This window comes from Coenobita brevimanus, chromosome 77 (genome assembly GCF_032717465.1).
Source record: "Coenobita brevimanus isolate Jiangsu-jjx chromosome 77, ASM3271746v2, whole genome shotgun sequence".
NCBI classification, from domain to species: domain Eukaryota; kingdom Metazoa; phylum Arthropoda; class Malacostraca; order Decapoda; family Coenobitidae; genus Coenobita; species Coenobita brevimanus.
Window position 1 is genome coordinate 30,663,416 of NC_137030.1, and position 10,147 is coordinate 30,673,562.

Here is a 10,147-nt window from a genome sequence, read left to right on the forward strand (position 1 = left end):
CTTGAATTTGACTGTCTGTTATTTTTTAATGTATTTATTTATTTATTCATTTTTGAGGGAGTAATTTTCAGGCTCCTGGCCTTTGGTTCCTTCTTCCTTGCATAAAAAAAGCAAGTAGTGTCATAAGGTATAATATGCAAAATAAATCATGAAGGAAAATACAAAGCCTCCGAGATCGACAAGAAAACAGGGCCTTCGTTTTTTTTTTTTATATATATATATATACACAAGATGAAGGGTGGAAAGAAAAATATGTAAAAAAAAATCCATACCAAATTCCAGGTGTCTTACTTTCATAAAAAAGAATAAATTACAGGTGTCCTCCATCAAAAATAAATTACAGGTGCCCTCCATCAAAAATAAATTACAGGTGTCCTCCATTCAAAATTTCGTAACATTTGGACTTGAACTTCTGTCCGTCTGTGTCTCTCTATCTATCTATTGCTAGACTCCTTAATCCCATAAGGGGTGACCACAGACAAATCGCCTCCATGTCGCCCTGTCCCCCGCCAGCTCACACACCCCCAGCTCACACCCCACTCATATACCTCACCACTCCATCCCTCCATCTCATCTTAGGCCTCCCCCACCCTCTCCCCCACTCCATCTCACTCACATACACTCTCCTCGTCAGTCTCTCGCTCTCCATCCTCTCCACTTGGCCAAACCACCTCAGTGTATTAATTTTCTCCTAACTCTGTCACATCCACATCCACGCCACAGCCGCTGATTGATTGAAATTTGAGGGGGAAATAATTTGGTAAACTCTCTGAATTGCCCAAAAACTTTACTGGCCAAAATTGCCCCCAAAATTAATCTCATCCCAGCTTGCTTTGTTTTACTTCCTTTCTCTCTTGAAATTTCACTCTTTATATAACTGTGGCCGAGGATGAGCTGGAGGGATGGGGTGGAGAGGTATATGAGAGAGGGGGGTGTGAGTTGGGAGCGGGGCAGTGAAATGGCAGGGGACAGGGCGACGACGTGGAGGCGATGTGTTTGTGGCCACCCCGAACGGGATTGAGGCGTCTGGCAATAGATAGATAGATAGAAATATTTGGCAGCCATATTAGTAAAGGAATCTATATATACAAACACATATACATTACAACGCGGCCATGAAGCGTTTGGTATAGCTATAGGAGTGAAAGTTAGCCTGAATAAGCATCTATATATTTTCTATTTTGATTGTGATTTTTTTTGATGCAAGGAAAAGGAACCAAAGGCCAGGAGTTCGTAAATTGTTCCCTCCAAGAAAAAACAAAAGCAAGATAACAGAGAGCCAAATTCAAGATCCGTTCATTTCGAGATGCCTGGACACACTGCGTTTGAAAGACTGGAGATCATAGGCTGTAGGACACACAGACAGAGGGTGACAGTTCCAGAGTTGACCTGTTTCATATGAGTGAAGGGAGAGTGTATGCAAACTATCTTATATGCTCTGAGGGGTTAGTGTAAATTTTTCGCAAGTATATACATGCAAACGAACATATAGAGACAATTACATATGTTCTTTGTCGTTGTGTTGTTTGTTATAGCGTGGGGGTGAACACAGTCGTATTTACGAACAGACTTGAGCAGAACCGTAGCCTAGGAGTGTTTATAATTATGCTCCCAGGACGAGATATTGTGACACCCGTCGCTAACAGGTGATTTGAATTGTTGCCAGGTAGAAATTAATAGGTAACCCCCCCCCCTCTCTCTCTCTCTCTCTCTCTCAGGACAGTATCATAGTTGAGAAGGCTAAAGTGTATGGGTATCAACCTCTTCAGAGCAATGACGTATATTACAGGTCTATCTTCACAACAGTTAGGCTACACACTCTTTTCCTGTCTATCTCAACCACCCGTATACTAAGTCACGGTTGGGTGGAAGTTGATGAAGTGTAGTTGCTAGATGGGAATAAATCTCCTTGGTTAGTAGATCAATTTGGCCTCGACAGTGACTAAACTTGGCTGTCACCTACACTGAGGAGGTTGGCGCCCTTTGCCAGTGAGATAAGACTTGCTGTAGATTACGCAACTTTGGAAGGTACGTTGTTGTTGTTGCTGTTGTTCGACCTGTCTGTTTGGCCGAGCAGATCTATCAACCGCAGGCAAGCAATCACCCCTGCAGGGCCGTCCCACGCAGTGAACCGATGTTCCTTGAGACGCGAGAAAGAGTGGGGAGGTTTGGTTCCCGGATGGAAGCCGCATATGCGTCTTTCCACCTAGTTAACCTGGGGATCATGGCTGGCACCACTTCTCCCCGTATTTTGTTTATATGGTTACCACCCAGTGATATAAGTGGTTTCCCGGGATACAGGAAGCCATTTGGCTTATCACTCAGTGTAGAACCACCTGAAGTGGAAAGAAGGATAATAAAAAGTGGCAGGACGGAAGGGAGAAGGAGGAGGAGAGGAAGTCAGACACAGAGACAGAATGAGAAAGGGAAAGGAATAAATAGGCAGCGCTACACCAGCTGGGTGGATGATGGTCGCCACCACCTACCACCAAGACAGTACTGTAATGATCGGGTAAATAAGGAATGTAGGTAATCATCCCTGTTTGACCTGTTTGACCTGTGTCTCAATCGGCAAATGACCCCATCGGCAGCAGCAGGAGTGACGTGAAAAAATACGTCATTAGAGTTGGTGCTGTTAATCTGGCTCCAGGTTAATTGGAAAGGTGAACCCAGTGGACTGCAGGCTCAACTATCCCTTACCCTGCAGTCCACCATCCGCTTTTCGGGGGATGGGGAAGTAGTTTAGTGACACTTGTATATCCAGGGAGTTGAGCCGCCCGGTTGTATCAGTGCCACCACGTGAAGGCGCCATCTCCAGCACCACGTCATTAGGGTGAAGAGGTAATTTGGGATTAGTTCAGGCCAGTTCAGGTTAATTTAGGGGAAGGTATTGGCCAGGTGGTTGGTGTCATTGCACGCGAGTTCGATCCGAAGTTGGGGCATTAAGCTATTTATCTTATCAGTTGCCAGACGCCTAATCCAGTAAGGGGAGGCCACAGACAAATCTCCTCCACGTCGCTCTGTCCTCGTCTGTTTGGCTTATCTCCCTCCAGTTCATCCCTCCCACCTCTCCACTCCATGACGCCATCTCATCATTGGTCTCCTCCTTCACCTCTCTCACATACACTCATCTGGTCTCTCTCTCATTTTCCATCCTCCCCACACAGCTAAATCATCTCATAGCATTTCTCTTAACACTTTCAGTCACATCAGTACCACAACGTTCCTTAATTCCTCATTTGTCTGTCTGTCACCCCACATAAATCCACATGCCCCTCTCAGCTCATTTCCACTGCCCTCACTCTTGATGTGTGTCCTTCCAGCAGGGTCCAAGCTTCACTTCCGTACGTTAGAGCAGGGATCGCAATACTGCCATGCAGCGACTTTAACAACCACATCATTTCAGTTTCGCTAAACAGACCTTACCCAGTTTCACAAGACATCACACCTGTCCTATGTAAGGCAGCCCTAGTATGTATTCAGTACGGTGGGTATTAGGGCCAAAATGGTGACATGCGAGGGTCAGCGACACTTTGGAAGACAGCAGGACCTTAGGAGACGGGTTGTTAAGAGTGTGTCCGAGGTTATACACGTAAAAAAAAAGTGATCAGGTTCTTTCCACGCCTCTCAGGACCACCACGTTCATTCCAGCCCATCCAGGTATAAACGTTCAGACCCACCTATGTCTATTTCGTCCATACAGGACTCTTATACCCAGTGAGGTTCAGTCAGATCAGTTCAAGTTATTCAGTCAATCAGCTTCATTCACGTAAGTATGGATGCAGTTAGGTTCAGTTGGGTTCAGTCAGGCAGCTTCAGGCCTCGTTAACATTCATTCAAATTAGGTCTTTTATAGTCATTTGAGTTTAGTTCACCCACATCACAGCAAAGTAGGTCAGTCCAGGTCTGTTTAAGCTATTTCAGGTCCTTTTTGATCATTGCAGGTCCGTCACATCATTTTGGATCAACATAGATTTCGGTCTTGTCTGTGTGCGTGAAACCAGCCAAGCCTTTATCACCGTAACAGTTTTCAAGGTAAAATTATCACATTTCCCTTTTTATGCAAGGAAGGGGGAACTAAAGGCCAGGAGCCCGCAGGATTGTTCCTTCAAAAAAAAAAAAAAAAAAAAAAAAAAGACAAGATAAGGGGGAGCCAAATTCGAGATCCGTTCATTTCGTGATGCACCGAGTTCGCGCATGCGTAAAATACCCACGAGCTGCTCTCCGGCAATTTTTTTCTCTTTCAATCGTGTTTTTTTTTTTTTCTCCTCCTGTGTGATTTGATTTGATACTGAATGTCATCGGAAATGTGTTTTTAGATATTAAATTAACCTTATATAGCGTGTCCTAAAGAGACTGGAATATACACAGAGCGCACTACTTCGTCTCGCGCAATAACAGGCGGGGATGGGTGGGTCTGGTTGAATTCCTAAACACACGCTTCCGACCGCCGGGAATACCAGTCGCACCACACTGGAGAAGAGTTTATGACGAAGAAATAAACCACTGCAGAAGAGGAGCTTGTGGAGAAATAAACCACTGAAGAAGAGGAGCTTGTGGAGAAATAAACCACAGAAGAAAAGGAGCCTGTGGAGAAATAAACCGCTGAAGAAGAGGAGCTTGAGGAGAAATAAACCACTGAAGAAGAGGAGTTTGTGGAGAAATAAACCACTGAAGAAGAGGAGCTTGTGGAGAAATAAACCGCTGAAGAAGAGGAGCTTGAGGAGAAATAAACCACTGAAGAAGAGGAGTTTGTGGAGAAATAAACCACTGAAGAAGAGGAGCTTGTGGAGAAATAAACCACTGAAGAAGAGGAGCTTGTGGAGAAATAAACCACAGAAGAAAAGGAGCCTGTGGAGAAATAAACCGCTGAAGAAGAGGAGCTTGTGGAGAAATAAACCACTGAAGAAGAGGTGCTTGTGGAGAAATAAACCACTGAAGAAGAGGAGCCTGTGGAGAAATAAACCACTGAAGGAGAGGAGCCTGTGGAGAAATAAACCACTGAAGAAGAGGAGCTTGTGGAGAAATAAACCACTGAAGAAGAGGAGTTTGAGAAATAAACCACTAAAGAGGAGCCTGTGGAGAAATAAACCACTGAAGAAGAGGAGCTTGTGGAGAAATAAACCACTGAAGAAGAGGAACTTGTGGATTCTTTGTGAAGACACTAACTCTAAACATATATATAACACGTGTATTTTATAATGTTTCAATTTTTTCATTTTCCTTCAGGCGTAAGATCGCGTCACGTCAACCCAGGTCACTCCAGGTCATGTCTGTGAAGGCCGAGCGATGCAGTGCTTTCAAGATATTAAATGGCCACGTGGTGAGGATGGAGGGCAAGAGACTAACGAGGAGAGTGAATGTGAGGGAGGAGAAAGGGGGCAGACCGACGATGAGGTGGAGGTGTGAAGTGGAGAGGTATATGAGAAAGGGAGGTGTGAGCTTGGGGGGAAGGCAGCGAAATGGCAGGGAACAGGGCGACATGGAGGCGATTTGTCTGTGGCCACTCTTTACCGGAATGAGGCGTCTGGCTATAGATAGACAGACACCTCTCGAGAAAAATGTAGATCTTGAATTTGGCTCTCTTTTGTATTTTTTTTTTTTGGGGGGGGAACTGTTGCGGGCTCAGCCTTTGGTTCCTTCTTCCTCGCATAAAAAAAATAGACAAACGCCGCCTGGTGTTTGGGAAATGGGGTGGATTTAAGAGTGCAGGCTCGCTATCAAAGTATATAATTTTTAAACTATTATTTTATCATTATTTTATTGCTATTTTGTCCAAGGCTGTCAGGAACACAGTCTATTTCAAACATCAATACAACTTTTCTCATTCACTCTCTCCCCCTCCCCCCTCCCTAAAAATAATGTGGTAAATGTCCTGGTTCTCATAATACATTCATTTTTTTTTTTATTATCTTTCCTCTGTTGCGAAAGATTTTTAGGTTTTGCAGGGACGGGCCAGAGAGGAGTGGGTGGGTTGGACTGGGATGGCGTCGGGTGGTGGGGCATGATGGGGGGCGCATACCCTGTGAAGATGAACGTTTCGGCCAGTAAGGTTTCAAAGGCTTCTGGAAACTGAGAGAGGGAGGTTGATCAAGGTTTGTGGAACGGATGAGGATAGGAGAGAGTGGTGGGAGAGAGAGAGAGAGAGAGAGAGAGAACTACAGATACAAAATTCCTTTCGCCTCTTTGCCTGTCTTCCACTGTTGTATTAAAAAACAATTGAATATGACGTAGTGAACTGAGGTGCATCTTCTCATACATTTGTGGGTAATAAGTGTGTGTGTGTGTGTGTGTGTGTGTGTGTGTGTGTGTGTGTGTGTGTGTGTGTTTTAAGCATCCATGAATCCAACACTGAGAGGGAGAGCGAGGAGAGACGAGGAGAATTTAATATGTCTTTACAGCCTGGGGGAAAAAAGATGTGTGAGGTATGACTTTTGATGTGGACGTAGCTGTGTTTAGAAAGTGTATGGAGAGAGAGAGAGAGAGAGAGAGAGAGAGAGAGAGAGAGGAATAGGCAGAGAGGATAGGACGGGCCCGGATGATAGTATGGATAGTATTGTGGACTGGGTTAGTAGTTATAGAAGATTTATATTATGGTATAGGTTAGACGATATGGGCTTGAAGATAACCTTGCAGCCGCGTGACCTTATTTCCGCCTTTCCTGCTTTATTTATTCATTTATACGCTACCAGACGATTATATTCAATTTCGGAAAGGCCTCGTACATTTATTTTTTTATTATTTATTGTGAAGGCCATTTCTAACCACCCCCCTAAGCTTGAAAAATGTATCATAAATTTAATAAACTCGACAGATGGACAGAATATAGTGGAAAAAAAAAACGAAGTCAGTGAAATAAAAGACTGAAGGAAGAAGAACAAGATCAGTAGTACCACAAAAGCCAATACACATCGCTTCCATATACCTTGCTCCTTGCGCCGCAGGTACAAAATCAAATGGTGTTAACGACCTGATGGCGAGCAATTCCTCCTAAGTCCAATAATTTCAGGAGCGACTCTGCCCTGTGCTGTCTTGATATAATCGTGCAGCTCCCTTCCCGGCACACTGATTTACAATTGCCTTTCATCCAGTCTGGGGAGAGCCATACCGTATAGCCCTGATGCCAGTGACCGCTGCTGTGTGTGTGTGTGTGTGTGTGTGTGTGTGTGTGTGTGTGTGTGTGTGTGTGTGTGTGTGTGTGTGTGTGTGTGTGTGAATAGGTGTGTGTGTGTGTATGTGTGTGTGTGTGTGTGTGTGTGTGTGCACGTATGTATGTAAGCATGCATGTACTGTATATATGTATGTACCGGTATGTGTGTGTGTGTGTGTGTGTGTGTGTGTGTGTGTGTGTGTGTGTGTGTGTGTGTGTGTGTGTGTGTGTGTGTGTGTGTGCATCACTTCCTCATCAACACCCACCTTGACTCAGTAGATGCAGGAGGCGGAGGAGGTGGGTATGGGGGCGTTGGACCGTGCGGCATGTAGCATATTCAACACACCCTCAAGGTCCGACCAACACAGACGAAATTGACACGACGTCTTTGAGGATAAACAAACATGGAATTCTGAAGTTAGGGTTTCATTCCTTCGTTTATGCTTGGAGTCTTAAAAATGGATGAAAATTGTATGTGCTTCATCGTCTCACCGAATTAGATTTTGGAGTGGTAGAATTTGACATAATGGGAAGTATTGGTCATTCATAACCTTTCAATAAATGTATTCTGCGACACATTCCCTTCTCTCTCTCTCTCTCTCTCTCTCTCTCTCTCTCTCTCTCTCTCTCTCTCTCTCTCTCCTTTTCGGGGGGAGGGTGTAAACTTGCGAGTCATCCTGCTGGTGGTTCAAACTGGGTGGAGTTAGTTAGGTTGATATGCAGGTGGGTGGGGTTGATTAGTAGGTGTGTGGGTGGGTGGATAGGTGGGGTGGGGTGGGTGAGTGGGTATGGTGGATAAGTGGATGAGTGAACGGGGAAGGTGGATAGGGTGAGCTGAACGGGTGGATGGGTGGGCGGGGTGGGCGGGATGGGTGAGGTGGGTGATATGGATGGGTGGGTGGGTGGACCGGGTGTGTGGGTGGATGTGTGGCTAGTCTTCTTTCACCTCAGGAATAGATGTTTAATAGATCGATCCTTCAGTCCTCTCCAGGGGTGCTATTCTCCTGTGGTTAGGGAGCTTACTAACACCTTTTCCTTACCGATTTATTCTGATTCTGCTCCTTTACTATATTCCTCTGTTATTCATGCAGTCTATGTCGATACTAATGATATATATGAAGCAATATGAGTGAGGAAGGAAGGGAGTGGAGAGCTATATGAGGGAGGGGGGTGTGAGCTAGGAGCAGGGCAGGGAAATGCCGGGGAACAGGGCGACGTGGAGGCGATTTCCTTGTGGCCACCCCTTATGGGATTGGGGCGTCTGGCAATAAATAGGTAGACAAATAGATAGATAGAGTAATGAGGATGTTAATGGGTAGTTTGGAAAATAAATCGCTAAGGAAGAGGTGCTAGGAGCCTCATAAGCCGACAGAATACGGGCCCAGATTATAGCATACCTGTCTGGAAGCATCAAGAGAGAGAGAGAGAGAGAGAGAGAGAGAGAGAATGTTAATGAGAGAGGGAGAAAGAGAGAGGGCGTGGATGAATGTGTGAGAGAGGGGGATAAAGAGAGAGAGAGAGAGAGAGAGAGAGAGAAAGATGAGTGTGTGTGAGAGGGGGAGAAAGAGAGAATGAGTGACAGAGAGAGAGAGAGAGAGAGGTAGAGAGAGAGAGAGAGAGACGTCGTGGGGCTGATGAGTTAAAGAGGATAATGACACCTGCATTAAAATGACTTCCCATGCCGGGAATCGAACCCGGGCCTCCTGGGTGAAAGCCAGGTATCCTAGCCACTAGACCACATGGGAGGTGCACGGGAGAGAGAGTTAACCCCTTCAGTACCATGACATTTATTTTTATTAGCAGTAGACGTTCTTCCCTAACTAAGGATAATCTGTTATAGTGAAACGAAGTTAATTATTCCTCTTATTTTTCATTATCTGGGTATGTCAAAGGCGATTCTTGTTCCTGTTAATGTTTTCTTCCGAGGCGTATGAGGCGGTGGATGGTGGTGAGGTGATGAGAGGGAGAGAGTGATGAGGAGAGAGAGAGAGAGGGAGAGGGAAGGTGAGAGACACAGAGGAGAGGGGAGGGATGAATGAGAGAAAGAGGGACGGGAGGCAATGAGAGAGAGAGGGAAGGGGAGAGAATGAGAAGGAGAGGGAAGAGGAGAGAATGAGGTGAAGAGGGAGGGGAGATACTGAGAGGGGGAGAGTGATAAGGAGATTGAAGGGAGAGACTGACAGGGAGAGGGAGAGGTAGAGATTGAGAGGGAGCAGGAGCCAATGAGTGGGAAAGAAATGTGGAAGGGGTACAGTCGGGACGGCCAGGTATATTCAAGCTCATTAACGTACACTGAGACCAGGTAACTCTAGATTCACCTTCGTCTAATCACATCCACCTTGATCCTTTGGGTTTGTTGACGCCATTCAGGAGGCTTCAGGTGCTTGAGAGGGCCGCCTTCACGTGGTGGCACTGATATACCTGGGTGGCTTCACTGCCCAGGTATACAAACCTCCCTCAGTTCCCTCCCTATCAGATAAACCAGGGGCTGCTACTACTACTACTACTACTACTACTACTACTACTACTATGGGAATCCAGGTCTAGATAGGTCAGATCAGGTTCTTCCAGGTCACTTTAGGTCAATTCCTTGGTCATTTCAGCTGCTGTGATCCAGACCAGTAGGGGGAAGCTCTGGTCACTTGGTCATTAGTGGTCCAGTTAGGTCAATTTTGGCTCATTAAGGTCAGTTCAGCATCATTAGGGAAATAAATGAGGTCAGGTCACAGCCAGATATTAATTTCTTATCAGTGAAGGCAAATCATCCCTTCTGTTTTTCCCTCTTTACTATGATAACGCCTTAGCCTTTAATTCTTTCTTCAGCCAGCGAGAGAGAGAGAGAGAGAGAGAGAGAGAGAGAGAGAGAGAGAGTCGAATCATATCAACCTGTCTTTTAATTCATTTCAGATTTATCATGTTTACTCAGGTCGGTCAGAAAATATATAAATAAAAAAATTAAAAAATAAGCCAGTTAAGCATGTCCAAAAAAACTCAGCT

At 45.3% G+C, this 10,147-nt stretch overlaps 1 non-coding gene across 1 annotated transcript; it reads right to left on the minus strand.

Annotated features, from left to right (window-relative positions):
• Positions 1-8,823: 8,823 nt before the first annotated feature.
• Positions 8,824-8,895, minus strand: TRNAE-UUC (transfer RNA glutamic acid (anticodon UUC)). Its single transcript has one exon. It is a non-coding gene; the product is annotated as a tRNA-Glu (tRNA).
• Between the last annotated feature and the right edge of the window lie 1,252 nt (positions 8,896-10,147).